The sequence below is a fragment of the Rhipicephalus microplus genome, chromosome 8, assembly GCF_043290135.1.
Source record: "Rhipicephalus microplus isolate Deutch F79 chromosome 8, USDA_Rmic, whole genome shotgun sequence".
Classification (NCBI taxonomy): Eukaryota; Metazoa; Arthropoda; class Arachnida; order Ixodida; family Ixodidae; genus Rhipicephalus; species Rhipicephalus microplus.
Window position 1 is genome coordinate 81,260,017 of NC_134707.1, and position 25,846 is coordinate 81,285,862.

The following is a 25,846-nucleotide window of genomic DNA, read 5'->3' on the forward strand; positions in this document are numbered from 1 at the left end:
CCTCACCTGGGGAATGAAATTTTTATTAGTTTTCATATATAGTCTTGAGGTTAATTGTATACTCAATGCTGGCGACTGCCTGGCTCGAAAACATTTGTTTACTGTAGCTGTGTGTAGGCAACAGTCCTAAAGGAAACACTCTTACGTGCAACCGTGTTCCCCATTGGCGCAATTGGTTAGCGCACGGTACTTATACGACTGTTCTCGTGAGCTATGCCGGGGTTGTGAGTTCGAGCCTCACCTGGGGAATGAAATTTTTATTAGTTTTCATTATTAGTCATGAGGTTTTTTGTATACTCAATGCTGGCGACTGCCTGGCTCGAAAACATTTGTTTATTGGAGGTGTGTGTAGACAACAGTCCTAAAGGAAACACTCTTACGTGCAACCGCGTTCCCCAGTGGCGCAATCGGTTAGCACACGGTACCTTTACGAAAGTTCTCGTGAGCTATGCCGGGGTTGTGATTTTGAGCCTCACCTGGGGAATGGAATTTTCATTAGTTTTCATATTTAGCCTTGAGGTTAATTGTATACTATATGCTGGCGACTGCCTGGCTCGGAAACATTTGTTTACTGAAGTTGTGTGGAGACAACAGTCGTAAAGGAAACCCTCTTACGTGCAACCGTGTTCCCCAGTAGCGCAATTGGTTAGCGCACGGTACTTATACGACAGTTCTCGTGAGCTATGCGCGGGTTGAGAGTTCGAGCCTCACCTGGGGAATGAAATTTTTATTAGTTTTCCTATTTAGTCATGAGGTTAATAGTATACTCAATGCTGGCGACTGCCTCGCTCGAAAACATTTGTTTACTGGAGGTGTGTGTAGACAACAGTCCTAAAGGAAACACTCTTACGTGCAACTGTGTTCCCCAGTGGCGCAATTGGTTAGCGCACGGTACTTATACGACAGTTCTCGTGAGCTATGCCGGGGTGTTGAGTTCGAGCCTCACCTGGGGAATGAAATTTTTATTCGTTTTCATTATTAGTCATGAGGTTAATTGTATACTCAATGCTGGCGACTGCCTGGCTCGAAAACATTTGTTTACTGGAGTTGTGTGTACACAACAGTCCTAAAGGAAAGACTCCTACGTGCGACCGTGTTCCCCAGTGGCGTAATTGGTTAGCGCACGGTACTTATACGACAGTTCTCGTGAGCTATGCGGGGGTTGAGAGTTCGAGCCTCACCTGGGGAATGAAATTTTTATTAGTTTTCATATTTAGTCATGCGGTTAATTGTATACTCAATGCTGGCGACTGCCTGGCTCGAAAACATTTGTTTACTGTAGGTGGGTGTAGGCAACAGTCCTAAAGGAAACACTCTTACGTGCAACCGCGTTCCCCAGTGGCGCAATTGGTTAATGCACGGTACTTATACGACAGTTCTCGTGAGCTATGCCGGGGTTGTGAGTTCGAGCCTCACCTATAGAATCAAATTTTTATTAGCTTTCATATTTAGTCATGACGTTAATTGTATACTAAATTTTGGCGACCGCCTGGCTCGAAAACATTTGTTTACTGGAGGTGTGTGTAGACAACAGTCCTAAAGGAAACACTCATACGTGCAACCGTGTTCCCCAGTGGCGCAATTGGTTAGCGCACGGTACTTATACGACAGTTCTCGTGAGCTATGCCGGGATTGTGAGTTCGAGCCTCACCTGGCGAATGAAATTTTTATTAGTTTTCATATTTAGTCATGAGGTTAATTGTATACTCAATGCTGGCGACTGCCTGGCTCGAAAACATTTGTTTACTGTAGGTGTGTGTAGGTAACAGTCCTAAAGGAAACACTCTTACGTGCAACCGTGTTCCCCAGTGGCGCAATTGGTTAACGCACGGTACTTATACGACAGTTCTCGTGAGCTATGCCGGGGTTGTGAGTTCGAGCCTCACCTGGGGAATGAATTTTTTATTAGTTTTCAAATTTATACTTGAGGTTAATTGTATACTCAATGCTGGTGACTGCCTAGCTCGAAAACGTTTGTTTACTGGAGTTGTGTGTAGACAACAGTCCTAAAGAAAAGACTCCTACGTGTGACCGTGTTCCCTAGTGGCGCAATTGGTTAGCGCACGGTACTTATACGACAGTTCTCGTCAGCTATGCCGAGGTTGTGAGTTCGAGACTCACCTGTGGAATGAAATTTTTATTAGTTTTCGTATTTAGTCATGAGGTTGAAAGTATACTCAATGCTGGCGACTGCCTGGCTCGAAAAAATTTTACTTGAGTTTTGCGCAGACAACAGTTCTAAAGGAAAGACTCCTACGTGCGACCGTGTTCCCCAGTGGCGCAATTGGTTAGCGCACGGTACTTACACGACAGTTCTCGTGAGCTATGCCGGGGTTGTGAGTTTGAGCCTCGTCTGGGGAGTGAAAGTTTTATTAGTTTTCATATTTAGCCATGAGGTAATTGTATACTCAATGCTGGTGACTGCCTGGCCCGAAAACATTTGTTTACTGGAGTTGTGTGTAGACAACAGTCCTAAAGGAAACACTTTTACGTGCAACCGTGTTCCCCAGTGGCGCAATTGGTTAGCGCTGAATTTATAGGACAGTTCTCGTGACCTATGCCGGGGTTGTGAGTTCGAGCCTCACCTATGGAATTAAATTTTTATTAGATTTCATATTTAGTCATGAGGTTAATTGTATACTAAATGCTGACGACTGCCTGGCTCGAAAACATTTGTTTACTGGAGTTGTGTGTAGACAACAGTCTTAAAGGAAAGACTCCTACGTGCGACCGTGTTCCCCAGTGGCGCAATCGGTTAGCGCACGGTACCTTTACGAAAGTTCTCGTGAGCTATGCCGGGGTTGTGAATTTGAGCCTCACCTGGGGAATGGAATTTTCATTAGTTTTCATATTTAGTCGTGAGGGTCATTGTATACAGAATGCTGGCGACTGCCTGGCTCGAAAACGTTTGTCTACTGGAGTTTTGCGCAGACAACAGTCCTAAAGGAAAGACTCCTACGTGTGACCGTGTTCCCCAGTGGCGCAATCGGTTAGTGCACGGTACCTTTACGAAAGTTCTCGTGAGCTATGCCGGGGTTGTGAGTTTGAGCCTCACCTGGGGAATGGAATTTTCATTAGTTTTCATATTTAGCCTTGAGGGTAATTGTATACTTAATGCTGGCGACTGCCTGGCTCGAAAAAATTTGTTTACTGGAGTTGTGTGGAGACAACAGTCGTAAAGGAAACCCTCTTACGTGCAACCGTGTTCCCCAGTGGCGCAATTGGTTAGCGCACGGTACTTATACGACAGTTCTCGTGAGCTATGCGTGGGTTGAGAGTTCGAGCCTCACATGGGGAAATGTTTATTAGATTTCCTATTTAGCCATGAGGTAATTGTATACTCAATGCTGGTGACTGCCTGGCCCGAAAACATTTGTTTACTGGAGTTGTGTGTAGACAACAGTCCTAAAGGAAACACTTTTACGTGCAACCGTGTTCCCCAGTGGCGCAATTGGTTAGCGCTGAATTTATAGGACAGTTCTCGTGAGCTATGCCGGGGTTGTGAGTTCGAGACTCACTTATGAAATCAAATTTTTATTAGATTTCATATTTAGTCATGAGGTTAATTGTATACTAAATGCTGACGACTGCTGGCTCGAAAACATTTGTTTACTGGAGGTGTGTGTAGACAACAGTCCTAAAGGAAACACTCTTACGTGAAACCGTGTTCCCCAGTGGCGCAATTGGTTAGCGCACGGTACTTATACGACAGTTCTCGTGAGCCATGCCGGGGTTGCGAGTTCTAGCCTCACCTATAGAATCAAATTTTTATTAGATTTCATATTTAGTCATGAGGTTAATTGTATACTAAATTCTGGCGACCGCCTGGCTCGAAAACATTTGTTTACTGGAGGTGTGTGTAGACAACAGTCCTAAAGGAAGCACTCTTACGTGCAACCGTGTTCGCCAGTGGCGCAATTGGTTAGCGCACGGTACTTATACGACAGTTCTCGTGAGCTATGCCGGGGTTGTGATTTCGAGCCTCACCTGGGGAATGAAATTTTTATTAGTTTTCATATTTAGTCATGAGGTTAATTGTATACTCAATGCTGGCGACAGCCTGGCCCGAAAACATTTATTTACTGGAGTTGTGTGTAGACAACAGTCCTAAAGGAAACACTCTTATGTGCAACCGTGTTCCCCAGTGGCGCAATTGGTTAGCGCACGGCACTTATACGACAGTTCTCGTGAGCTATGCCAGGGTTGTGAGTTCGAGCCTCTTCTGGGGAATGAAATTTTTTTTAGTTTTCATATTTAGTCATGAGGTTAATTGTATACTCAATGCTGGCGACTGCCTGGCTCGAAAACATTTGTTTACTGTAGGTGCATGTAGGCAACAGTCCTAAAGGAAACACACTTACGTGCAACCGTGTTCCCCAGTGGCGCAATTGGTTAGCGCACGGTACTTATACGACAGTTCTCGTGAGCTATGCCGAGGTTGTGAGTTCGAGCCTCACCCGGGGAATGAAATTTTGATTGGTTTTCCTATTTAGTCATGAGGTTAATTATATACTCAATGCTGGCGACTGCCTGGCTCGAAAACATTTGTTTACTGGAGGTGTGTGTAGACAACAGTCCTAAAAAAACACTCTTACATGCAACCGTGTTCCCCAGTGGCGCAATTGGTTAGCGAACGGTACTTATACGACAGTTCTCGTGAGCTATGCCGGGGTTGTGACTTCGAGCCTCACCTGGGGAATGAAATTTTTATTAGTTTTCCTATTTAGTCATAAGGTTAATTGTATACTCAATGCTGGCGACTGCCTGGCTCGAAAACATTTGTTTACTGGAGGTGTGTGTAGACAACAGTCCTAAAGGAAACACTCTTACGTGCAACCGTGTTCCCCAGTGGCGCAATTGGTTTTCCACGGTACTTATACGACAGTTCTCGTGAGCTATGCGCGGGTTGTGAGTTTGAGCCTCACCTGGGGAATGGAATGTTCATTAGTTTTCATAATTAGCCTTGAGGGTAATTGTATACTCAATGCTGGCAACTGCCTGGCTCGGAAACATTTGTTTACTGGAGTTGTGTGGAGACAACAGTCGTAAAGGAAACCCTCTTACGTGCAAACGTGTTCCCCAGTGGCGCAAATAGTTAGCGCACGGTACTTATACGACAGTTCTCGTGAGCTATGCGCTGGTTGAGAGTTCGAGCCTCACCTGGGGAACGAAACTTTTATTAGTTTTCCTATTTAGTCATGAGGTCAATTGTATACTCAATGCTGGCGACTGCCTGGCTCGAAAACATTTGTTTACTGGAGGTGTGTGTAGACAACAGTCCTAAACGAAACAGTCTTACGTGCAACCGCGTTCCCCAGTGGCGCAATTGGTTAGTGCACGGTACTTATACGACAGTTCTCGTGAGCCATGCCGGGGTTGTGAGTTCGAGCCTCACCTATAGAATCAAATTTTTATTAGATTTCATATTTAGTCATGAGGTTAATTGTATACTAAATTCTGGCGACTGCCTGGCTCGAAAACATTTGTTTACTGGAGGTGTGTGTAGACAACAGTTCTAAAGGAAACACTCTTACGTGCAACCGTGTTCCCCAGTGGCGCAATTGGTTAGCGCACGGTACTTATATGACAGTTCTCGTGAGCTATGCCGGGGTTGTGATTTCGAGCCTCACCTGGGGAATGAAATTTTTATTAGTTTTCATATTTAGTCATGAGGTTAATTGTATACTCAATGCTGGCGACAGCCTGGCCCCAAAACATTTGTTTACTGGAGTTGTGTGTAGACAACAGTCCTAAAGGAAACACTCTTACGTGCAACCGTGTTCCCCAGTGGAGCAATCGGTTAGCGCACGGTACTTATACGACAGTTCTCGTGAGCTATGCCGGAGTTGTGAGTTCGAGCCTCACCTGGGGAATGAAATGTTTATTAGTTTTCATATTTAGTCATGAGGTATATTCTATACTCAATGCTTGCGACTGCCTGGCTCGAAAACATTTGTTTACTGGAGTTGTATGTACACAACAGTCCTCAAGGAAAGACTCCTATGTGCGACCGTGTTCCCGAGTGGCGTAACTGGTTAGCGCACGGTACTTATACGACAGTTCTCGTGAGCTATGCGGGGGTTGAGAGTTCGAGCCTCACCCGGGGAATGAAATTTTGATTGGTTTTCCTATTTAGTCATGAGGTTAATTATATACTCAATGCTGGCGACTGCCTGGCTCGAAAACATTTGTTTACTGGAGGTGTGTGTAGACAACAGTCCTAAAAAAAACACTCTTACATGCAACCGTGTTCCCCAGTGGCGCAATTGGTTAGCGAACGGTACTTATACGACAGTTCTCGTGAGCTATGCCGGGGTTGTGACTTCGAGCCTCCCCTGGGGAATGAAATTTTTATTAGTTTTCCTATTTAGTCATGAGGTTAATTGTATACTCAATGCTGGCGACTGCCTGGCTCGAAAACATTTGTTTACTGGAGGTGTGTGTAGACAACAGTCCTAAAGGAAACACTCTTACGTGCAACCGCGTTCCCCAGTGGCGCAATTGGTTAGTGCACGGTACTTATACGACAGTTCTCGTGAGCTATGCCGGGGTTGTGAGTTCGAGCCTCACCTATAGAATGAAATTTTTATTAGATTTCATATTTAGTCATGAGGTTAATTGTATACTAAATTCTGGCGACTGCCTGGCTCGAAAACATTTGTTTACTGGAGTTGTATGTACACAACAGTCCTAAAGGAAAGACTCCTATGTGCGACCGTGTTCCCGAGTGGCGTAACTGGTTAGCGCACGGTACTTATACGACAGTTCTCGTGAGCTATGCGGGGGTTGAGAGTTCGAGCCTCACCCGGGGAATGAAATTTTGATTGGTTTTCCTATTTAGTCATGAGGTTAATTATATACTCAATGCTGGCAACTGCCTGGCTCGGAAACATTTGTTTACTGGAGTTGTGTGGAGACAACAGTCGTAAAGGAAACCCTCTTACGTGCAAACGTGTTCCCCAGTGGCGCAAATAGTTAGCGCACGGTACGTATACGACAGTTCTCGTGAGCTATGCCGGGGTTGTGAGTTCGAGCCTCACCTGGGGAATGAAGTTTTTATTAGTTTTCATATTTTTACATGAGGTTAATTGTATACTTAATGCTGGCGACTGCCTAGCTCGAAAACATTTGTTTACTGGAGTTGTGTGTAGACAACAGTCCTAAAGAAAAGACTCCTACGTGCGACCGTGTTCCCCAGTGGCGCAATTGGTTAGCGCACGGTACTTATACGACAGTTCTCGTAAGCTATGCCGGGGTTGTGAGTTCGAGCCTCACCTGGGGAATGAAATTTTTATTAGTTTTCATAATTAGTCATGAGGTTAATTGTATACTCAATGCTGGCGACTACTGGAGGTGTGTGTAGACAACAGTCCTAAAGGAAACACTTTTACGTGCAACCGTGTTCCCGAGTGGCACAATTGGTTAGCGCACGGTACTTATACGACAGTTCTCGTGAGCTATGCGGGGGTTGAGAGTTCAAGCCTCACCTGGGGAATGAAATTTTTATTAGTTTTCATATTTAGTCTTGAGGTTAATTGTATACTCAATGCTGGCGACTGCCTGGCTCGAAAACATTTGTTTACTGTAGCTGTGTGTAGGCAACAGTCCTAAAGGAAACACTCTTACGTGCAACCGTGTTCCCCATTGGCGCAATTGGTTAGCGCACGGTACTTATACGACAGTTCTCGTGAGCTATGCCGGGGTTGTGAGTTCGAGCCTCACCTGGGGAATGAAATTTTTATTAGTTTTCATTATTAGTCATGAGGTTTTTTGTATACTCAATGCTGGCGACTGCCTGGTTCGAAAACATTTGTTTATTGGAGGTGTGTGTAGACAACAGTCCTAAAGGAAACACTCTTACGTGCAACCGCGTTCCCCAGTGGCGCAATCGGTTAGCACACGGTACCTTTACGAAAGTTCTCGTGAGCTATGCCGGGGTTGTGATTTTGAGCCTCACCTGGGGAATGGAATTTTCATTAGTTTTCATATTTAGCCTTGAGGTTAATTGTATACTATATGCTGGCGACTGCCTGGCTCGGAAACATTTGTTTACTGAAGTTGTGTGGAGACAACAGTCGTAAAGGAAACCCTCTTACGTGCAACCGTGTTCCCCAGTAGCGCAATTGGTTAGCGCACGGTACTTATACGACAGTTCTCGTGAGCTATGCGCGGGTTGAGAGTTCGAGCCTCACCTGGGGAATGAAATTTTTATTAGTTTTCCTATTTAGTCATGAGGTTAATAGTATACTCAATGCTGGCGACTGCCTGGCTCGAAAACATTTGTTTACTGGAGGTGTGTGTAGACAACAGTCCTAAAGGAAACACTCTTACGTGCAACCGCGTTCCCCAGTGGCGCAATTGGTTAGTGCACGGTACTTATACGACAGTTCTCGTGAGCTATGCCGGGGTTGTGATTTCGAGCCTCACCTGGGGAATGAAATTTTTATTAGTTTTCATATTTAGTCATGAGGTTAATTGTATACTCAACGCTGGCGACTGCCTGGCTCGAAAACATTTGTTTACTGTAGGTGTGTCTAGGCAACAGTCCTAAAGGAAACACTCTTACGTGCAACTGTGTTCCCCAGTGGCGCAATTGGTTAGCGCACGGTACTTATACGACAGTTCTCGTGAGCTATGCCGGGGTGTTGAGTTCGAGCCTCACCTGGGGAATGAAATTTTTATTCGTTTTCATTATTAGTCATGAGGTTAATTGTATACTCAATGCTGGCGACTGCCTGGCTCGAAAACATTTGTTTACTGGAGTTGTGTGTACACAACAGTCCTAAAGGAAAGACTCCTACGTGCGACCGTGTTCCCCAGTGGCGTAATTGGTTAGCGCACGGTACTTATACGACAGTTCTCGTGAGCTATGCGGGGGTTGAGAGTTCGAGCCTCACCTGGGGAATGAAATTTTTATTAGTTTTCATATTTAGTCATGCGGTTAATTGTATACTCAATGCTGGCGACTGCCTGGCTCGAAAACATTTGTTTACTGTAGGTGGGTGTAGGCAACAGTCCTAAAGGAAACACTCTTACGTGCAACCGCGTTCCCCAGTGGCGCAATTGGTTAATGCACGGTACTTATACGACAGTTCTCGTGAGCTATGCCGGGGTTGTGAGTTCGAGCCTCACCTATAGAATCAAATTTTTATTAGCTTTCATATTTAGTCATGACGTTAATTGTATACTAAATTTTGGCGACCGCCTGGCTCGAAAACATTTGTTTACTGGAGGTGTGTGTAGACAACAGTCCTAAAGGAAACACTCATACGTGCAACCGTGTTCCCCAGTGGCGCAATTGGTTAGCGCACGGTACTTATACGACAGTTCTCGTGAGCTATGCCGGGATTGTGAGTTCGAGCCTCACCTGGCGAATGAAATTTTTATTATTTTTCATATTTAGTCATGAGGTTAATTGTATACTCAATGCTGGCGACTGCCTGGCTCGAAAACATTTGTTTACTGTAGGTGTGTGTAGGTAACAGTCCTAAAGGAAACACTCTTACGTGCAACCGTGTTCCCCAGTGGCGCAATTGGTTAACGCACGGTACTTATACGACAGTTCTCGTGAGCTATGCCGGGGTTGTGAGTTCGAGCCTCACCTGGGGAATGAATTTTTTATTAGTTTTCAAATTTATACATGAGGTTAATTGTATACTCAATGCTGGTGACTGCCTAGCTCGAAAACGTTTGTTTACTGGAGTTGTGTGTAGACAACAGTCCTAAAGAAAAGACTCCTACGTGTGACCGTGTTCCCCAGTGGCGCAATTGGTTAGCGCACGGTACTTATACGACAGTTCTCGTCAGCTATGCCGAGGTTGTGAGTTCGAGACTCACCTGTGGAATGAAATTTTTATTAGTTTTCGTATTTAGTCATGAGGTTGAAAGTATACTCAATGCTGGCGACTGCCTGGCTCGAAAAAATTTTACTTGAGTTTTGCGCAGACAACAGTTCTAAAGGAAAGACTCCTACGTGCGACCGTGTTCCCCAGTGGCGCAATTGGTTAGCGCACGGTACTTACACGACAGTTCTCGTGAGCTATGCCGGGGTTGTGAGTTTGAGCCTCGTCTGGGGAGTGAAAGTTTTATTAGTTTTCATATTTAGCCATGAGGTAATTGTATACTCAATGCTGGTGACTGCCTGGCCCGAAAACATTTGTTTACTGGAGTTGTGTGTAGACAACAGTCCTAAAGGAAACACTTTTACGTGCAACCGTGTTCCCCAGTGGCGCAATTGGTTAGCGCTGAATTTATAGGACAGTTCTCGTGAGCTATGCCGGGGTTGTGAGTTCGAGCCTCACCTATGGAATTAAATTTTTATTAGATTTCATATTTAGTCATGAGGTTAATTGTATACTAAATGCTGACGACTGCCTGGCTCGAAAACATTTGTTTACTGGAGTTGTGTGTAGACAACAGTCTTAAAGGAAAGACTCCTACGTGCGACCGTGTTCCCCAGTGGCGCAATCGGTTAGCGCACGGTACCTTTACGAAAGTTCTCGTGAGCTATGCCGGGGTTGTGAATTTGAGCCTCACCTGGGGAATGGAATTTTCATTAGTTTTCATATTTAGTCGTGAGGGTCATTGTATACAGAATGCTGGCGACTGCCTGGCTCGAAAACGTTTGTCTACTGGAGTTTTGCGCAGACAACAGTCCTAAAGGAAAGACTCCTACGTGTGACCGTGTTCCCCAGTGGCGCAATCGGTTAGTGCACGGTACCTTTACGAAAGTTCTCGTGAGCTATGCCGGGGTTGTGAGTTTGAGCCTCACCTGGGGAATGGAATTTTCATTAGTTTTCATATTTAGCCTTGAGGGTAATTGTATACTTAATGCTGGCGACTGCCTGGCTCGAAAAAATTTGTTTACTGGAGTTGTGTGGAGACAACAGTCGTAAAGGAAACCCTCTTACGTGCAACCGTGTTCCCCAGTGGCGCAATTGGTTAGCGCACGGTACTTATACGACAGTTCTCGTGAGCTATGCGTGGGTTGAGAGTTCGAGCCTCACATGGGGAAATGTTTATTAGATTTCCTATTTAGCCATGAGGTAATTGTATACTCAATGCTGGTGACTGCCTGGCCCGAAAACATTTGTTTACTGGAGTTGTGTGTAGACAACAGTCCTAAAGGAAACACTTTTACGTGCAACCGTGTTCCCCAGTGGCGCAATTGGTTAGCGCTGAATTTATAGGACAGTTCTCGTGAGCTATGCCGGGGTTGTGAGTTCGAGACTCACTTATGAAATCAAATTTTTATTAGATTTCATATTTAGTCATGAGGTTAATTGTATACTAAATGCTGACGACTGCTGGCTCGAAAACATTTGTTTACTGGAGGTGTGTGTAGACAACAGTCCTAAAGGAAACACTCTTACGTGAAACCGTGTTCCCCAGTGGCGCAATTGGTTAGCGCACGGTACTTATACGACAGTTCTCGTGAGCCATGCCGGGGTTGCGAGTTCGAGCCTCACCTATAGAATCAAATTTTTATTAGATTTCATATTTAGTCATGAGGTTAATTGTATACTAAATTCTGGCGACCGCCTGGCTCGAAAACATTTGTTTACTGGAGGTGTGTGTAGACAACAGTCCTAAAGGAAGCACTCTTACGTGCAACCGTGTTCGCCAGTGGCGCAATTGGTTAGCGCACGGTACTTATACGACAGTTCTCGTGAGCTATGCCGGGGTTGTGATTTCGAGCCTCACCTGGGGAATGAAATTTTTATTAGTTTTCATATTTAGTCATGAGGTTAATTGTATACTCAATGCTGGCGACAGCCTGGCCCGAAAACATTTATTTACTGGAGTTGTGTGTAGACAACAGTCCTAAAGGAAACACTCTTATGTGCAACCGTGTTCCCCAGTGGCGCAATTGGTTAGCGCACGGCACTTATACGACAGTTCTCGTGAGCTATGCCAGGGTTGTGAGTTCGAGCCTCTTCTGGGGAATGAAATTTTTTTTAGTTTTCATATTTAGTCATGAGGTTAATTGTATACTCAATGCTGGCGACTGCCTGGCTCGAAAACATTTGTTTACTGTAGGTGCATGTAGGCAACAGTCCTAAAGGAAACACACTTACGTGCAACCGTGTTCCCCAGTGGCGCAATTGGTTAGCGCACGGTACTTATACGACAGTTCTCGTGAGCTATGCCGAGGTTGTGAGTTCGAGCCTCACCTGGGGAATGAAATTTTTATTAGTTTTCATTATTAGTCATGAGGTTAATTGTATACTCAATGCTGGCGACTGCCTGACTCGAAAACATTTGCTTACTGGAGGTGTGTGTAGACAACAGTCCTAAAGGAAACACTTTTACGTGCAACCGTGTTCCCGAGTGGCGCAATTGGTTAGCGCACGGTACTTATACGACAGTTCTCGTGAGCTATGCCGGGGTTGTGAGTTCGAGCCTCACCTGAGGAATGAAATTTTTATTAGTTTTCAATATTAGTCATGAGGTTAATTGTATACTCAATGCTGGTGACTGCCTGGCTCGAAAACGTTTGTTTACTGGAGTTGTGTGTAGACAACAGTCCTAAAGAAAAGACTACTACGTGCGACCGTGTTCCCCAGTGGCGCAATTGGTTAGCGCACGGTACCTATACGACAGTTCTCGTCAGCTATGCCGAGGTTGTGAGTTCGAGACTCACCTGTGGAATGAAATTTTTATTAGTTTTCATATTTAGTCATGAGGTTGAATGTATACTCAATGCTGGCGACTGCCTGACTCGAAAAAATTTTACTGGAGTTTTGCGCAGACAACAGTCCTAAAGGAAATACTCCTACGTGCGACCGTGTTCCCCAGTGGCGCAATTGGTTAGCGCACAGTACTTACACGACAGTTCTCGTGAGCTATGCCGGTGTTGTGATTTCGAGCCTCACCTGGGGAATGAAATTTTTATTAGTTTTCATATTTAGTCATGAGGTTAATTGTATACTCAATGCTGGCGACAGCCTGGCCCGAAAACATTTATTTACTGGAGTTGTGTGTAGACAACAGTCCTAAAGGAAACACTCTTATGTGACCGTGTTCCCCAGTGGCGCAATTGGTTAGCGCACAGTACTTATACGACAGTTCTCGTGAGCTATGCTGGGGTTGTGAGTTCAAGCCTCACCTGGGGAATGAAATTTTTATTAGTTTTCATATTTAGTCTTGAGGTTAATTGTATACTCAATGCTGGCGACTGCCTGGCTCGAAAACATTTGTTTACTGTAGGTGTGTGTAGGCAACAGTCCTAAAGGAAACACTTTTACGTGCAACTGTGTTCCCCAGTGGCGCAATTGGTTAGCGCACGGTACTTATACGACAGTTCTCGTGAGCTATGCCGGGGTTGTGAGTTCGAGCCTCACCTGGGGAATGAAAATTTTATTAGTTTTCATTATTAGTCATGAGGTTAATTGTATACTCAATGCTGGCGACTGCCTGACTCGAAAACATTTGCTTACTGGAGGTGTGTGTAGACAACAGTCCTAAAGGAAACACTTTTACGTGCAACCGTGTTCCCGAGTGGCGCAATTGGTTAGCGCACGGTACTTATACGACAGTTCTCGTGAGCTATGCCGGGGTTGTGAGTTCGAGCCTCACCTGGGGAATGAAATTTTTATTAGTTTTCATTACTAGTCATGAGGTTAATTGTATACTCAATGCTGGCGACTGCCTGGCTCGAAAACATTTGTTTACTTGAGGTGTGTGTAGACAATAGTCCTAAAGGAAACACTCTTACGTGCAACCGTGTTCCCCAGTGGCGCAATTGGTTAGCGCACGGTACTTATACGACAGTTCTCGTGAGCTATGGCGGGGTTGTGAGTTCGAGCCTCACATGGGGAATGAAATTTTTATTAGTTTTCATATTTATACATGAGGTTAATTGTATACTCAATGCTGGCGACTGCCTAGCTCGAAAACGTTTGTTTACTGGAGTTGTGTGTAGACAACAGTCCTAAAGAAAAGACTCCTACGTGCGACCTTGTTCCCCAGTGGCGCAATTGGTTAGCACACGGTACTTATACGACAGTTCTCGTCAGCTATGCCGAGGTTGCTAGTTCGAAACTCACCTGTGGAATGAAATTTTTATTAGTTTTCATATTTAGTCATGAGGTTGAATGTATACTCAATGCTGGCGACTGCCTGGCTCGAAAAAATTTTACTGAAGTTTTGCGCAGACAACAGTCCTAAAGGAAAGACTCCTACGTGCGACCTTGTTCCCCAGTGGCGCAATTGGTTAGCGCACGGTACTTACACGACAGTTCTCGTGAGCTATGCCGGGGTTGTGAGTTTGAGCCTCGCCTGGGGAGTGAAATTTTTATTAGTTTTCATATTTAGCCATGAGGTAATTGTATACTCAATGCTGGCGACTGCCTGGCCCGAAATCATTTGTTTACTGGAGTTGTGTGTAGACAACAGTCCTAAAGGAAACACTTTTACGTGCAACCGTGTTCCCCAGTGGCGCAATTGTTTAGCGCTGAATTTATAGGACAGTTCTCGTGAGCTATGCCGGGGTTGTGAGTTCGAGCCTCACCTGGGGAATGAAATTTTCATTAGTTTTCATATTTAGTCATGAGGTTAATTGTATACTCAATGCTGGCGAATGCCTCGCCCGAAAACATTTGTTTACTGGAGTTGTGTGTAGACAACCGTCCTAAAGGAAACACTCTTACGTGCAACCGTGTTCCCCAGTGGCGGAATTTGGGTAGCGCACGGTACTTATACGACAGTTCTCGTGAGCTATCCCGGGGTTTTGAGTTCGAGCCCCACCTGGGAAATGACATTTTTATTAGTTTTCATATTTTGTCATGAGGTTAATTGTATACTCAATGCTGGCGACTGTCTGGCTCGAAAACATTTGTTTACTGGAGGAGTGTGTAGAAAACAGTTGTAAAAAAATACTCTTACGTGCAACCGTGTTCCCCAGTGGCGCTATTGGTTAGCGCACGGTACTTATACGACAGTTCTCGTGAGCTATGCCGGGGTTGTGAGTTCGAGCCTCACATGGGGAATGAAATTTTTATTAGTTTTCATATTTATACATCAGGTTAATTGTATACTCAATGCTGGCGACTGCCTAGCTCGAAAACGTTTGTTTACTGGAGTTGTGTGTAGACAACAGTCCTAAAGAAAAGACTCCTACGTGCGACCGTGTTCCCCAGTGGCGCAATTGGTTAGCACACGGTACTTATACGACAGTTCTCGTCAGCTATGCCGAGGTTGCTAGTTCGAGACTCACCTGTGGAATGAAATTTTTATTAGTTTTCATATTTAGTCATGAGGTTGAACGTATACTCAATGCTGGCGACTGCCTGGCTCGAAAAAATTTTACTGAAGTTTTGCGCAGACAACAGTCCTAAAGGAAAGACTCCTACGTGCGACCTTGTTCCCCAGTGGCGCAATTGGTTAGCGCACGGTACTTACACGACAGTTCTCGTGAGCTATGCCGGGGTTGTGAGTTTGAGCCTCGCCTGGGGAGTGAAGTTTTTATTAGTTTTCATATTTAGCCATGAGGTAATTGTATACTCAATGCTGGCGACTGCCTGGCCCCGAAAACATTTGTTTACTGGAGTTGTGTGTAGACAACAGTCCTAAAGGAAACACTTTTACGTGCAACCGTGTTCCCCAGTGGCGCAATTGTTTAGCGCTGAATTTATAGGACAGTTCTCGTGAGCTATGCCGGGGTTGTGAGTTCGAGCCTCACCTGGGGAATGAAATTTTCATTAGTTTTCATATTTAGTCATGAGGTTAATTGTATACTCAATGCTGGCGAATGCCTCGCCCGAAAACATTTGTTTACTGGAGTTATGTGTAGACAACAGTCCTAAAGGAAACACTCTTACGTGCAACCGTGTTCCCCAGTGGCGGAATTTGGGTAGCGCACGGTACTTATACGACAGTTCTCGTGAGCTATCCCGGGATTTTGAGTTCGAGCCCCACCTGGGAAATGACATTTTTATTAGTTTTCATATTTTGTCATGAGGTTAATTCTATACTCAATGCTGGCGTCTGTCTGGCTCGAAAACATTTGTTTACTGGAGGAGTGTGTAGAAAACAGTTGTAAAAAAATACTCTTACGTGCAACCGTGTTCCCCAGTGGCGCTATTGGTTAGCGCACGGTACTTATACGACAGTTCTCGTGAGCTATGCCGGGGTTGTGAGTTCGAACCTCACCTGGGGAATAAAATTTTTATTAGTTTTCATATTTAGTCATGAGGTTAATTGTATACTCAATGCTGGCGACTGCCTGGCTCGAAAACATTGGTTTACTGGAGGTGTGTGTAGACAACAGTCCTAAAGGAAACACTCTTACGTGCAACCATGTTCCACAGTGGCGCAATTGGTTAGCGCACGGTACTTATACGACAGTTCTCCTGTGCTATGCGGGGATTGAGAGTTCGAACCTCACCTGGGGAATGAAATTTTTATTAGTTTTCCTATTTAGTCATGAGGTTAATTGTATACTCAATGCTGGCGACTGCCTGGCTCGAAAACATTTGTTTACTGGAGGTGTGTGTAGACAACAGTCCTAAAAGAAACACTCTTACGTGCAACCGCGTTCCCCAGTGGCGCAATTGGTTAGCGCACGGTACTTATACGACAGTTCTCGTGAGCTATGCCGGGCTTGTGAGTTTGAGCCTCGCCTGGGGAGTGAAATTTTTATTAGTTTTCATATTTAGCCATGAGGTAATTTTATACTCAATGCTGGCGACTGCCTGGCCTGAAAACATTTGTTTACTGGAGTTGTGTGTAGACAACAGTCCTAAAGGAAACACTTTTACGTGCAACCGTGTTCTCCAGTGGCGCAATTGTTTAGCGCTGAATTTATAGGACAGTTCTCGTGAGCTATGCCGGGGTTGTGAGTTCGAGCCTCACCTGGGGAATGAAATTTTCATTAGTTTTCATATTTAGTCATGAGGTTAATTGTATACTCAATGCTGGCAAATGCCTCGCCCGAAAACATTTGTTTACTGGAGTTGTGTGTAGACAACAGTCCTAAAGGAAACACTCTTACGTGCAACCGTGTTCCCCAGTGGCGGAATTTGGGTAGCGCACGTTACTTATACGACAGTTCTCGTGAGCTATCCCGGGGTTTTGAGTTCGAGCCCCACCTGGGAAATGACATTTTTATTAGTTTTCATATTTTGTCATGAAGTTAATTGTATACTCAATGCTGGCGACTGTCTGGCTCGAAAACATTTGTTTACTGGAGGAGTGTGTAGAAAACAGTTGTAAAAAACACTCTTACGTGCAACCGTGTTCCCCAGTGGCGCTATTGGTTAGCGCACGGTATTTACACGACAGTTCTCGTGAGCTATGCCGGGGTTGTGAGTTTGAACTTCACCTGGGGAATAAAATTTTTATTAGTTTTCATATTTAGTCATGAGGTTAATTGTATACTCAATGCTGGCGACTGCCTGGCTCGAAAACATTTGTTTACTGGAGGTGTGTGTAGACAACAGTCCTAAAGGAAACACTCTTACGTGCAACCATGTTCCACAGTGGCGCAATTGGTTAGCGCACGGTACTTATACGACAGTTCTCCTGAGCTATGCGGGGATTGAGAGTTCGAACCTCACCTGGGGAATGAAATTTTTATTAGTTTTCCTATTTAGTCATGAGGTTAATTGTATACTCAATGCTGGCGACTGCCTGGCTCGAAAACATTTGTTTACTGGAGGTGTGTGTAGACAACAGTCCTAAAAGAAACACTCTTACGTGCAACCGCGTTCCCCAGTGGCGCAATTGGTTAGCGCACGGTACTTATACGACAGTTCTCGTGAGCTATGCTGGGCTTGTGAGTTCGAGCCTCACCTATGGAATTAAATTTTTATTAGATTTCATATCTAGTCATGAGGTTAATTGTATACTAAATGCTGACGACTGCCTGGCTCGAAAACATTTGTTCACTGGAGTTGTGTGTAGACAACAGTCTTAAAGGAAAGACTCCTACGTGTGACCGTGTTCCCCAGTGGCGCAATCGGGTAGCGCACGGTACCTTTACGAAAGTTCTCGTGAGCTATGCCGGGGTTGTGAGTTTGAGCCTCACCTGGGGAATGGAATTTTCATTAGTTTTCATATTTAGCCTTGAGGTTAATTGTATACTTAATGCTGGCGACTGCCTGGCTCGAAAACGTTTGTTTACTGGAGTTTTGCGCAGACAACAGTCCTAAAGGAAACCCTCTTACGTGCAACCGTGTTCCTCAGTGGCGCAATTGGTTAGCGCACGGTACTTATACGACAATTTTCGTGAGCTATGCGTGGGTTGAGAGTTCGAGCCTCACCTGGGGAAATTTTTATTAGTTTTCCTATTTAGTCATGAGGTTAATTGTATACTCAAAGCTGGCGACTGCCTGGCTCGAAAAAAGTTGTTTACTCGAGGTGTGTGTAGACAACAGTCCTAAAGGAAACACTTTTACGTGCAACCGTGTTCCCCAGTGGCGCAATTGGTTAGCGCACTATACTTATACGGCAGTTCTCGTGAGCTATGCCGGGGTTGTGAGTTCGAGCATCACCTGGGGAATGAAATTTTTATTAGTTTTCATATTTAGTCATGAGGTTAATTGTATACTAAATGCTGGCGACTGCCTAGCTCGAAAACATTTGTTTACTGGAGTTGTGTGTAGACAACAGTGCTAAAGAAAAGACTCCTACGTGCGACCGTGTTCCCCAATGGCGCAATTGGTTAGCGCACGGTACTTATACGACAGTTCTCGTGAGCTATGCCGAGGTTGTGAGTTCGAGACTCACTTATGAAATCAAATTTTTATTAGATTTCATATTTAGTCATGAGGTTAATTGTATACTAAATGCTGACGACTGCTGGCTCGAAAACATTTGTTTACTGGAGGTGTGTGTAGACAACTGTCCTAAAGGAAACACTCTTACGTGAAACCGTGTTCCCCAGTGGCGCAATTGGTTAGCGCACGGTACTTATACGACAGTTCTCGTGAGCTATGCCGGGGTTGTGAGTTCGAGCCTCACCTGGGGAATGAAATTTTTATTAGTTTTCATATTTAGTCATGCGGTTAATTGTATACTCAATGCTGGTGACTGCCTGGCTCGAAAACATTTGTTTACTGGAGTTGTGTGTAGACAACAGTCTTAAAGGAAAGACTCCTACGTGCGACCGTGTTCCCCAGTCGCGCAATTGTTTAGCGCACGGTACTTATACGACAGTTCTCGTGAGCTATGCCGGGTTTGTGAGTTCGAGCCTCACCTGGGGAATGAAATTTTTATTAGTTTTCATATTTAGTCGTGAGGTTCATTGTATACTGAATGCTGGCGACTGCCTGGCTCGAAAACGTTTGTTTACTGGAGTTTTGCGCAGACAACAGTCCTAAAGGAAAGACTCCTACGTGTGACCGTGTTCCCCAGTGGCGCAATCGGTTAGCGCACGGTACCTTTACGAAAGTTCTCGTGAGCTATGCCGGGGTTGTGAGTTTGAGCCTCCCCTGGGGAATGGAATTTTCATTAGTTTTCATATTTAGCCTTGAGGTTAATTGTATACTCAATGCTGGCGACTGCCTGGCTCGGAAACATTTGTTTACTGGAGTTGTGTGGAGACAACAGTCGTAAAGGAAACCCTCTTACGTGCAACCGTGTTCCCCAGTGGCGCAATTGGTTAGCGCACGGTACTTATACGACAGTTCTCGTGAGCTATGCGTGGGTTGAGAGTTCGAGCCTCACCTGGGGAATGAAATTTTTATTAGTTTTCCTATTTAGTCATGAGGTTAATTGTATACTCAAAGCTGGCGACTGCCTGGCTCGAAAACATTTGTTCACTGGAGTTGTGTGTAGACAACAGTCTTAAAGGAAAGACTCCTACGTGCGACCGTGTTCCCCAGTGGCGCAATCGGTTAGCGCACGGTACCTTTACGAAAGTTCTCGTGAGCTATGCCGGGGTTGTGAGTTTGAGCCTCACCTGAAGAATGGAGTTTTCATTAGTTTTCATATTTAGTCGTGAGGTTCATTGTATACAGAATGCTGGCGACTGCCTGGCTCGAAAACGTTTGTTTACTTGAGTTTTGCGCAGACAACAGTCGTAAAGGAAACCCTCTTACGTGCAACCGTGTTCCCCAGTGGCGCAATTGGTTAGCGCACTATACTTATACGGCTGTTCTCGTGAGCTATGCCAGGGGTTGTGAGTTAGAGCCTCACCTGGGGAATGAAATTTTTATTAGTTTTCATATTTAGTCATGAGGTTAATTGTATACTCAATGCTGGCGACTGCCTAGCTTGAAAACATTTGTTTACTGGAGTTGTGTGTAGACAACAGTGCTAAAGAAAAGACTCCTACGTGCGACCGTGTTCCCCAGTGGCGCGATTGGTTAGCGCACGGTACTTATACGACAGTTTTCGTCAGCTATGCCGAGGTTGTGAGTTCGAGACTCACTTATGGAATGAAATTTTTATTAGATTTCATATTTAGTCTTGAGGTTGAATGTATACTCAATGCTGGCGGCTGCCTGGCTCGAAAAAATTTTACTTGAGTTTTGCGCAGACAACAGTTCTAAAGGAAAGACTCCTACGTGCGACCGTGTTCCCCAGTGGCGCAATTGGTTAGCGCACGGTACTTACACGACAGTTCTCGTGAGCTATGCCGGGGTTGTGAGTTTGAGCCTCGTCTGGGGAGTGAAATTTTTATTAGTTTTCAAATTTAGCCATGAGGTAATTGTATACTCAATGCTGGCGACTGCCTGGCCCGAAAACATTTCTTTACTGGAGTTGTGTGTAGACAACAGTCCTAAAGGAAACACTTTTACGTGCAACCGTGTTCCCCAGTGGCGCAATTGGTTAGCGCTGAATTTATAGGACAGTTCTCGTGAGCTATGCCGGGGTTGTGAGTTCGAGCCTCACCTATGAAATAAATTTTTATTAGATTTCTTATTTAGTCATGAGGTTAATTGTATACTAAATGCTGACGACTGCCTGGCTCGAAAACATTTGTTTACTGGAGTTGTGTGTAGACAACAGTCCTAAAGGAAAGACTCCTACGTGTGACCGTGTTCCCCAGTGGCGCAATCGGTTAGTGCACGGTACCTTTACGAAAGTTCTCGTGAGCTATGCCGGGGTTGTGAGTTTGAGCCTCACCTGGGGAAGGGAATTTTCATTAGTTTTCATATTTAGCCTTGAGGTAATGGTATACTTAATGCTGGCGACTGCCTGGCTCGAAAAAATTTGTTTACTGGAGTTGTGTGGAGACAACAGTCGTAAAGGAAACCCTCTTACGTGCAACCGTGTTCCCCAGTGGCGTAATTGGTTAGCGCACGGTACTTATACGACAGTTCTCGTGAGCTATGCGTGAGTTGAGAGTTCCAGCCTCACCTGGGGAAATTTTTATTAGTTTTCCTATTTAGTCATGAGGTTATTTGTATACTCAAAGCTGGCGACTGCCTGGCTCGAAAAAAGTTGTTTACGGGAGGTGTGTGTAGACAACAGTCCTAAAGGAAACACTCTTACGTGCAACCGTGTTCCCCAGTGGCGCAATTGGTTAGCGCACTGTACTTATACGGCAGTTCTCGTGAGCAATGCCAGGGTTGTGAGTTCGAGCCTCACCTGGGAAATGAAATTTTTATTAGTTTTCATATTTAGTCATGAGGTTAATTGTATACTCAATGCTGGCGACTGCCTAGCTCGAAAACATTTGTTTACTGGAGTTGTGTGTTGACAACAGTCCTAAAGGAAACACTCTTACGTGCAACCGCGTTCCCCAGTGGCGCAATTGGTTAGCGCACTGTACTTATACGGCAGTTCTCGTGAGCTATGCCGGGGTTGTGAGTTCGAGCCTCACCTGGGGAATGAAATTTTTATTAGTTTTCATATTTAGTCATGAGGTTAATTGTATACTCAATGCTGGCGACTGCCTAGCTCGAAAACATTTGTTTACTGGAGTTGTGTGTAGACAACAGTCCTAAAGGAAACACTTTTACGTGCAACCGTGTTCCCCAGTGGCGCAATTGGTTAGCGCAGGGTACTTATACGACAGTTCTCGTGAGCTATGCCGGGGTTGTGAGTTCGAGCCTCACCTGGGGAATGAAATTTTTATTAGTTTTCATTATTAGTCATGAGGTTAATTGTATACTCAATGCTGGCGACTGCCTGACTCGAAAACATTTGCTTACTGGAGGTGTGTGTAGACAACAGTCCTAAAGGAAACACTTTTACGTGCAACCGTGTTCCCGAGTGGCGCAATTGGTTAGCGCACGGTACTTATACGACAGTTCTCGTGAGCTATGCCGGGGTTGTGAGTTCGAGCCTCACCTGGGGAATGAAATTTTTATTAGTTTTCATTATTAGTCATGAGGTTAATTGTATACTCAATGCTGGCGACTGCCTGGCTCGAAAACATTTGTTTACTGGAGGTGTGTGTAGACAATAGTCCTAAAGGAAACACTCTTACGTGCAACCGTGTTCCCCAGTGGCGCAATTGGTTAGCGCACGGTACTTATACGACAGTTCTCGTGAGCTATGGCGGGGTTGTGAGTTCGAGCCTCACATGGGGAATGAAATTTTTATTAGTTTTCATATTTATACATGAGGTTAATTGTATACTCAATGCTGGCGACTGCCTAGCTCGAAAACGTTTGTTTACTGGAGTTGTGTGTAGACAACAGTCCTAAAGAAAAGACTCCTACGTGCGACCGTGTTCACCAGTGGCGCAATGGGTTAGCACACGGTACTTATACGACAGTTCTCGTCAGCAATGCCGGGGTTGTGAGTTCGAGCCTCACCTGGGAAATGAAATTTTTATTAGTTTTCATATTTAGCCATGAGGTAATTGTATACTCAATGCTGGCGACTGCCTGGCTCGAAAACGTTTGTTTACTGGAGTTGTGTGTAGACAACAGTCCTAAAGAAAAGACTACTACGTGCGACCGTGTTCCCCAGTGGCGCAATTGGTTAGCGCACGGTACCTATACGACAGTTCTCGTCAGCTATGCCGAGGTTGTGAGTTCGAGACTCACCTGTGGAATGAAATTTTTATTAGTTTTCATATTTAGTCATGAGGTTGAATGTATACTCAATGCTGGCGACTGCCTGACTCGAAAAAATTTTACTGGAGTTTTGCGCAGACAACAGTCCTAAAGGAAAGACTCCTACGTGCGACCGTGTTCCCCAGTGGCGCAATTGGTTAGCGCACGGTACTTACACGACAGTTCTCGTGAGCTATGCCGGTGTTGTGATTTCGAGCCTCACCTGGGGAATGAAATTTTTATTAGTTTTCATATTTAGTCATGAGGTTAATTGTATACTCAATGCTGGCGACAGCCTGGCCCGAAAACATTTATTTACTGGAGTTGTGTGTAGACAACAGTCCTAAAGGAAACACTCTTATGTGACCGTGTTCCCCAGTGGCGCAATTGGTTAGCGCACAGTACTTATACGACAGTTCTCGTGAGCTATGCTGGGGTTGTGAGTTCAAGCCTCACCTGGGGAATGAAATTTTTATTAGTTTTCATATTTAGTCTTGAGGTTAATTGTATACTCAATGCTGGCGACTGCCTGGCTCGAAAACATTTGTTTACTGTAGGTGTGTGTAGGACACAGTCCTAAAGGAAACACTTTTACGTGCAACTGTGTTCCCCAGTGGCGCAATTGGTTAGCGCACGGTACTTATACGACAGTTCTCGTGAGCTATGCCGGGGTTGTGAGTTCGAGCCTCACCTGGGGAATGAAGTTTTTATTAGTTTTCATATTTAGCCATGAGGTAATTGTATACTCAATGCTGGCGACTGCCTGGCCCGAAAACATTTGTTTACTGGAGTTGTGTGTAGACAACAGTCCTAAAGGAAACACTTTTACGTGCAACCGTGTTCCCCAGTGGCGCAATTGTTTAGCGCTGAATTTATAGGACAGTTCTCGTGAGCTATGCCGGGGTTGTGAGTTCGAGCCTCACCTGGGGAATGAAATTTTCATTAGTTTTCATATTTAGTCATGAGGTTAATTGTATACTCAATGCTGGCGAATGCCTCGCCCGAAAACATTTGTTTACTGGAGTTGTGTGTAGACAACAGTCCTAAAGGAAACACTCTTACGTGCAACCGTGTTCCCCAGTGGCGGAATTTGGGTAGCGCACGGTACTTATACGACAGTTCTCGTGAGCTATCCCGGAATTTTGAGTTCGAGCCCCACCTGGGAAATGACATTTTTATTAGTTTTCATATTTTGTCATGAGGTTAATTCTATACTCAATGCTGGCGACTGTCTGGCTCGAAAACATTTGTTTACTGGAGGAGTGTGTAGAAAACAGTTGTAAAAAAATACTCTTACGTGCAACCGTGTTCCCCTGTGGCGCTATTGGTTAGCGCACGGTACTTATACGACAGTTCTCGTGAGCTATGCCGGGGTTGTGAGTTCGAACCTCACCTGGGGAATAAAATTTTTATTAGTTTTCATATTTAGTCATGAGGTTAATTGTATACTCAATGCTGGCGCCTGCCTGGCTCGAAAACATTGGTTTACTGGAGGTGTGTGTAGACAACAGTCCTAAAGGAAACACTCTTACGTGCAACCATGTTCCACAGTGGCGCAATTGGTTAGCGCACGGTACTTATACGACAGTTCTCCTGTGCTATGCGGGGATTGAGAGTTCGAACCTCACCTGGGGAATGAAATTTTTATTAGTTTTCCTATTTAGTCATGAGGTTAATTGTATACTCAATGCTGGCGACTGCCTGGCTCGAAAACATTTGTTTACTGGAGGTGTGTGTAGACAACAGTCCTAAAAGAAACACTCTTACGTGCAACCGCGTTCCCCAGTGGCGCAATTGGTTAGCGCACGGTACTTATACGACAGTTCTCGTGAGCTATGCCGAGCTTGTGAGTTTGAGCCTCGCCTGGGGAGTGAAATTTTTATTAGTTTTCATATTTAGCCATGAGGTAATTGTATACTCAATGCTGGCGACTGCCTGGCCTGAAAACATTTGTTTACTGGAGTTGTGTGTAGACAACAGTCCTAAAGGAAACACTTTTACGTGCAACCGTGTTCTCCAGTGGCGCAATTGTTTAGCGCTGAATTTATAGGACAGTTCTCGTGAGCTATGCCGGGGTTGTGAGTTCGAGCCTCACCTGGGGAATGAAATTTTCATTAGTTTTCATATTTAGTCATGAGGTTAATTGTATACTCAATGCTGGCGAATGCCTCGCCCGAAAACATTTGTTTACTGGAGTTGTGTGTACACAACAGTCCTAAAGGAAACACTCTTACGTGCAACCGTGTTCCCCAGTGGCGGAATTTGGGTAGCGCACGTTACTTATACGACAGTTCTCGTGAGCTATCCCGGGGTTTTGAGTTCGAGCCCCACCTGGGAAATGACATTTTTATTAGTTTTCATATTTTGTCATGAGGTTAATTGTATACTCAATGCTGGCGACTGTCTGGCTCGAAAACATTTGTTTACTGGAGGAGTGTGTAGAAAACAGTTGTAAAAAACACTCTTACGTGCAACCGTGTTCCCCAGTGGCGCTATTGGTTAGTGCACGGTACTTATACGACAGTTCTCGTGAGCTATGCCGGGGTTGTGAGTTTGAACCTCATCTGGGGAATAAAATTTTTATTAGTTTTCATATTTAGTCATGAGGTTAATTGTATACTCAATGCTGGCGACTGCCTGGCTCGAAAACATTTGTTTACTGGAGGTGTGTGTAGACAACAGTCCTAAAGGAAACACTCTTACGTGCAACCATGTTCCACAGTGGCGCAATTGGTTAGCGCACGGTACTTATACGACAGTTCTCTTGAGCTATGCGGGGATTGAGAGTTCGAACCTCACCTGGGGAATGAAATTTTTATTAGTTTTCCTATTTAGTCATGAGGTTAATTGTATACTCAATGCTGGCGACTGCCTGGCTCGAAAACATTTGT

The 25,846-nt window shown here is 44.8% G+C and overlaps 39 non-coding genes across 39 annotated transcripts; all 39 read left to right on the forward strand.

Annotated features, from left to right (window-relative positions):
• The first annotated feature begins 157 nt into the window (after window positions 1-157).
• TRNAI-UAU (transfer RNA isoleucine (anticodon UAU)) lies at window positions 158-249 on the forward strand. The gene is given in 2 exon segments: window positions 158-195; window positions 214-249. It is a non-coding gene; the product is annotated as a tRNA-Ile (tRNA).
• Window positions 250-862: 613 nt separating this feature from the next.
• Window positions 863-954, forward strand: TRNAI-UAU (transfer RNA isoleucine (anticodon UAU)). The gene is given in 2 exon segments: window positions 863-900; window positions 919-954. It is a non-coding gene; the product is annotated as a tRNA-Ile (tRNA).
• Window positions 955-1,567: 613 nt separating this feature from the next.
• TRNAI-UAU (transfer RNA isoleucine (anticodon UAU)) lies at window positions 1,568-1,659 on the forward strand. The gene is given in 2 exon segments: window positions 1,568-1,605; window positions 1,624-1,659. It is a non-coding gene; the product is annotated as a tRNA-Ile (tRNA).
• A 143-nt stretch (window positions 1,660-1,802) lies between these two features.
• TRNAI-UAU (transfer RNA isoleucine (anticodon UAU)) lies at window positions 1,803-1,894 on the forward strand. The gene is given in 2 exon segments: window positions 1,803-1,840; window positions 1,859-1,894. It is a non-coding gene; the product is annotated as a tRNA-Ile (tRNA).
• Window positions 1,895-2,037: 143 nt separating this feature from the next.
• TRNAI-UAU (transfer RNA isoleucine (anticodon UAU)) lies at window positions 2,038-2,129 on the forward strand. Its single transcript is given in 2 exon segments — window positions 2,038-2,075; window positions 2,094-2,129. It is a non-coding gene; the product is annotated as a tRNA-Ile (tRNA).
• A 140-nt stretch (window positions 2,130-2,269) lies between these two features.
• On the forward strand, window positions 2,270-2,361 carry TRNAV-UAC (transfer RNA valine (anticodon UAC)). Its single transcript is given in 2 exon segments — window positions 2,270-2,307; window positions 2,326-2,361. It is a non-coding gene; the product is annotated as a tRNA-Val (tRNA).
• A 2,012-nt stretch (window positions 2,362-4,373) lies between these two features.
• TRNAI-UAU (transfer RNA isoleucine (anticodon UAU)) lies at window positions 4,374-4,465 on the forward strand. Its single transcript is given in 2 exon segments — window positions 4,374-4,411; window positions 4,430-4,465. It is a non-coding gene; the product is annotated as a tRNA-Ile (tRNA).
• Window positions 4,466-5,546: 1,081 nt separating this feature from the next.
• On the forward strand, window positions 5,547-5,638 carry TRNAI-UAU (transfer RNA isoleucine (anticodon UAU)). Its single transcript is given in 2 exon segments — window positions 5,547-5,584; window positions 5,603-5,638. It is a non-coding gene; the product is annotated as a tRNA-Ile (tRNA).
• A 1,553-nt stretch (window positions 5,639-7,191) lies between these two features.
• On the forward strand, window positions 7,192-7,283 carry TRNAI-UAU (transfer RNA isoleucine (anticodon UAU)). Its single transcript is given in 2 exon segments — window positions 7,192-7,229; window positions 7,248-7,283. It is a non-coding gene; the product is annotated as a tRNA-Ile (tRNA).
• A 355-nt stretch (window positions 7,284-7,638) lies between these two features.
• TRNAI-UAU (transfer RNA isoleucine (anticodon UAU)) lies at window positions 7,639-7,730 on the forward strand. Its single transcript is given in 2 exon segments — window positions 7,639-7,676; window positions 7,695-7,730. It is a non-coding gene; the product is annotated as a tRNA-Ile (tRNA).
• Window positions 7,731-8,578: 848 nt separating this feature from the next.
• On the forward strand, window positions 8,579-8,670 carry TRNAI-UAU (transfer RNA isoleucine (anticodon UAU)). The gene is given in 2 exon segments: window positions 8,579-8,616; window positions 8,635-8,670. It is a non-coding gene; the product is annotated as a tRNA-Ile (tRNA).
• Window positions 8,671-9,283: 613 nt separating this feature from the next.
• TRNAI-UAU (transfer RNA isoleucine (anticodon UAU)) lies at window positions 9,284-9,375 on the forward strand. The gene is given in 2 exon segments: window positions 9,284-9,321; window positions 9,340-9,375. It is a non-coding gene; the product is annotated as a tRNA-Ile (tRNA).
• A 143-nt stretch (window positions 9,376-9,518) lies between these two features.
• Window positions 9,519-9,610, forward strand: TRNAI-UAU (transfer RNA isoleucine (anticodon UAU)). Its single transcript is given in 2 exon segments — window positions 9,519-9,556; window positions 9,575-9,610. It is a non-coding gene; the product is annotated as a tRNA-Ile (tRNA).
• A 143-nt stretch (window positions 9,611-9,753) lies between these two features.
• On the forward strand, window positions 9,754-9,845 carry TRNAI-UAU (transfer RNA isoleucine (anticodon UAU)). The gene is given in 2 exon segments: window positions 9,754-9,791; window positions 9,810-9,845. It is a non-coding gene; the product is annotated as a tRNA-Ile (tRNA).
• A 140-nt stretch (window positions 9,846-9,985) lies between these two features.
• Window positions 9,986-10,077, forward strand: TRNAV-UAC (transfer RNA valine (anticodon UAC)). Its single transcript is given in 2 exon segments — window positions 9,986-10,023; window positions 10,042-10,077. It is a non-coding gene; the product is annotated as a tRNA-Val (tRNA).
• Window positions 10,078-12,089: 2,012 nt separating this feature from the next.
• On the forward strand, window positions 12,090-12,181 carry TRNAI-UAU (transfer RNA isoleucine (anticodon UAU)). The gene is given in 2 exon segments: window positions 12,090-12,127; window positions 12,146-12,181. It is a non-coding gene; the product is annotated as a tRNA-Ile (tRNA).
• Window positions 12,182-12,324: 143 nt separating this feature from the next.
• Window positions 12,325-12,416, forward strand: TRNAI-UAU (transfer RNA isoleucine (anticodon UAU)). Its single transcript is given in 2 exon segments — window positions 12,325-12,362; window positions 12,381-12,416. It is a non-coding gene; the product is annotated as a tRNA-Ile (tRNA).
• Window positions 12,417-12,559: 143 nt separating this feature from the next.
• On the forward strand, window positions 12,560-12,651 carry TRNAI-UAU (transfer RNA isoleucine (anticodon UAU)). Its single transcript is given in 2 exon segments — window positions 12,560-12,597; window positions 12,616-12,651. It is a non-coding gene; the product is annotated as a tRNA-Ile (tRNA).
• Window positions 12,652-13,024: 373 nt separating this feature from the next.
• Window positions 13,025-13,116, forward strand: TRNAI-UAU (transfer RNA isoleucine (anticodon UAU)). The gene is given in 2 exon segments: window positions 13,025-13,062; window positions 13,081-13,116. It is a non-coding gene; the product is annotated as a tRNA-Ile (tRNA).
• Window positions 13,117-13,259: 143 nt separating this feature from the next.
• Window positions 13,260-13,351, forward strand: TRNAI-UAU (transfer RNA isoleucine (anticodon UAU)). The gene is given in 2 exon segments: window positions 13,260-13,297; window positions 13,316-13,351. It is a non-coding gene; the product is annotated as a tRNA-Ile (tRNA).
• A 143-nt stretch (window positions 13,352-13,494) lies between these two features.
• Window positions 13,495-13,586, forward strand: TRNAI-UAU (transfer RNA isoleucine (anticodon UAU)). Its single transcript is given in 2 exon segments — window positions 13,495-13,532; window positions 13,551-13,586. It is a non-coding gene; the product is annotated as a tRNA-Ile (tRNA).
• A 143-nt stretch (window positions 13,587-13,729) lies between these two features.
• Window positions 13,730-13,821, forward strand: TRNAI-UAU (transfer RNA isoleucine (anticodon UAU)). Its single transcript is given in 2 exon segments — window positions 13,730-13,767; window positions 13,786-13,821. It is a non-coding gene; the product is annotated as a tRNA-Ile (tRNA).
• Window positions 13,822-14,196: 375 nt separating this feature from the next.
• Window positions 14,197-14,288, forward strand: TRNAV-UAC (transfer RNA valine (anticodon UAC)). Its single transcript is given in 2 exon segments — window positions 14,197-14,234; window positions 14,253-14,288. It is a non-coding gene; the product is annotated as a tRNA-Val (tRNA).
• A 1,077-nt stretch (window positions 14,289-15,365) lies between these two features.
• On the forward strand, window positions 15,366-15,457 carry TRNAV-UAC (transfer RNA valine (anticodon UAC)). The gene is given in 2 exon segments: window positions 15,366-15,403; window positions 15,422-15,457. It is a non-coding gene; the product is annotated as a tRNA-Val (tRNA).
• A 611-nt stretch (window positions 15,458-16,068) lies between these two features.
• On the forward strand, window positions 16,069-16,160 carry TRNAI-UAU (transfer RNA isoleucine (anticodon UAU)). The gene is given in 2 exon segments: window positions 16,069-16,106; window positions 16,125-16,160. It is a non-coding gene; the product is annotated as a tRNA-Ile (tRNA).
• Window positions 16,161-16,538: 378 nt separating this feature from the next.
• TRNAI-UAU (transfer RNA isoleucine (anticodon UAU)) lies at window positions 16,539-16,862 on the forward strand. The gene is made up of 2 exons: window positions 16,539-16,576; window positions 16,827-16,862. It is a non-coding gene; the product is annotated as a tRNA-Ile (tRNA).
• A 1,082-nt stretch (window positions 16,863-17,944) lies between these two features.
• Window positions 17,945-18,036, forward strand: TRNAK-UUU (transfer RNA lysine (anticodon UUU)). Its single transcript is given in 2 exon segments — window positions 17,945-17,982; window positions 18,001-18,036. It is a non-coding gene; the product is annotated as a tRNA-Lys (tRNA).
• An 843-nt stretch (window positions 18,037-18,879) lies between these two features.
• Window positions 18,880-18,971, forward strand: TRNAI-UAU (transfer RNA isoleucine (anticodon UAU)). The gene is given in 2 exon segments: window positions 18,880-18,917; window positions 18,936-18,971. It is a non-coding gene; the product is annotated as a tRNA-Ile (tRNA).
• A 1,551-nt stretch (window positions 18,972-20,522) lies between these two features.
• On the forward strand, window positions 20,523-20,614 carry TRNAV-UAC (transfer RNA valine (anticodon UAC)). The gene is given in 2 exon segments: window positions 20,523-20,560; window positions 20,579-20,614. It is a non-coding gene; the product is annotated as a tRNA-Val (tRNA).
• An 839-nt stretch (window positions 20,615-21,453) lies between these two features.
• On the forward strand, window positions 21,454-21,545 carry TRNAI-UAU (transfer RNA isoleucine (anticodon UAU)). The gene is given in 2 exon segments: window positions 21,454-21,491; window positions 21,510-21,545. It is a non-coding gene; the product is annotated as a tRNA-Ile (tRNA).
• A 143-nt stretch (window positions 21,546-21,688) lies between these two features.
• TRNAI-UAU (transfer RNA isoleucine (anticodon UAU)) lies at window positions 21,689-21,780 on the forward strand. The gene is given in 2 exon segments: window positions 21,689-21,726; window positions 21,745-21,780. It is a non-coding gene; the product is annotated as a tRNA-Ile (tRNA).
• A 143-nt stretch (window positions 21,781-21,923) lies between these two features.
• On the forward strand, window positions 21,924-22,015 carry TRNAI-UAU (transfer RNA isoleucine (anticodon UAU)). Its single transcript is given in 2 exon segments — window positions 21,924-21,961; window positions 21,980-22,015. It is a non-coding gene; the product is annotated as a tRNA-Ile (tRNA).
• Window positions 22,016-22,158: 143 nt separating this feature from the next.
• TRNAI-UAU (transfer RNA isoleucine (anticodon UAU)) lies at window positions 22,159-22,250 on the forward strand. Its single transcript is given in 2 exon segments — window positions 22,159-22,196; window positions 22,215-22,250. It is a non-coding gene; the product is annotated as a tRNA-Ile (tRNA).
• Window positions 22,251-22,393: 143 nt separating this feature from the next.
• TRNAI-UAU (transfer RNA isoleucine (anticodon UAU)) lies at window positions 22,394-22,485 on the forward strand. Its single transcript is given in 2 exon segments — window positions 22,394-22,431; window positions 22,450-22,485. It is a non-coding gene; the product is annotated as a tRNA-Ile (tRNA).
• Window positions 22,486-22,862: 377 nt separating this feature from the next.
• On the forward strand, window positions 22,863-22,954 carry TRNAI-UAU (transfer RNA isoleucine (anticodon UAU)). Its single transcript is given in 2 exon segments — window positions 22,863-22,900; window positions 22,919-22,954. It is a non-coding gene; the product is annotated as a tRNA-Ile (tRNA).
• Window positions 22,955-23,094: 140 nt separating this feature from the next.
• TRNAV-UAC (transfer RNA valine (anticodon UAC)) lies at window positions 23,095-23,186 on the forward strand. Its single transcript is given in 2 exon segments — window positions 23,095-23,132; window positions 23,151-23,186. It is a non-coding gene; the product is annotated as a tRNA-Val (tRNA).
• Window positions 23,187-23,327: 141 nt separating this feature from the next.
• TRNAI-UAU (transfer RNA isoleucine (anticodon UAU)) lies at window positions 23,328-23,419 on the forward strand. Its single transcript is given in 2 exon segments — window positions 23,328-23,365; window positions 23,384-23,419. It is a non-coding gene; the product is annotated as a tRNA-Ile (tRNA).
• A 143-nt stretch (window positions 23,420-23,562) lies between these two features.
• Window positions 23,563-23,654, forward strand: TRNAI-UAU (transfer RNA isoleucine (anticodon UAU)). The gene is given in 2 exon segments: window positions 23,563-23,600; window positions 23,619-23,654. It is a non-coding gene; the product is annotated as a tRNA-Ile (tRNA).
• Window positions 23,655-24,264: 610 nt separating this feature from the next.
• On the forward strand, window positions 24,265-24,356 carry TRNAI-UAU (transfer RNA isoleucine (anticodon UAU)). Its single transcript is given in 2 exon segments — window positions 24,265-24,302; window positions 24,321-24,356. It is a non-coding gene; the product is annotated as a tRNA-Ile (tRNA).
• Window positions 24,357-25,846: the final 1,490 nt, after the last annotated feature.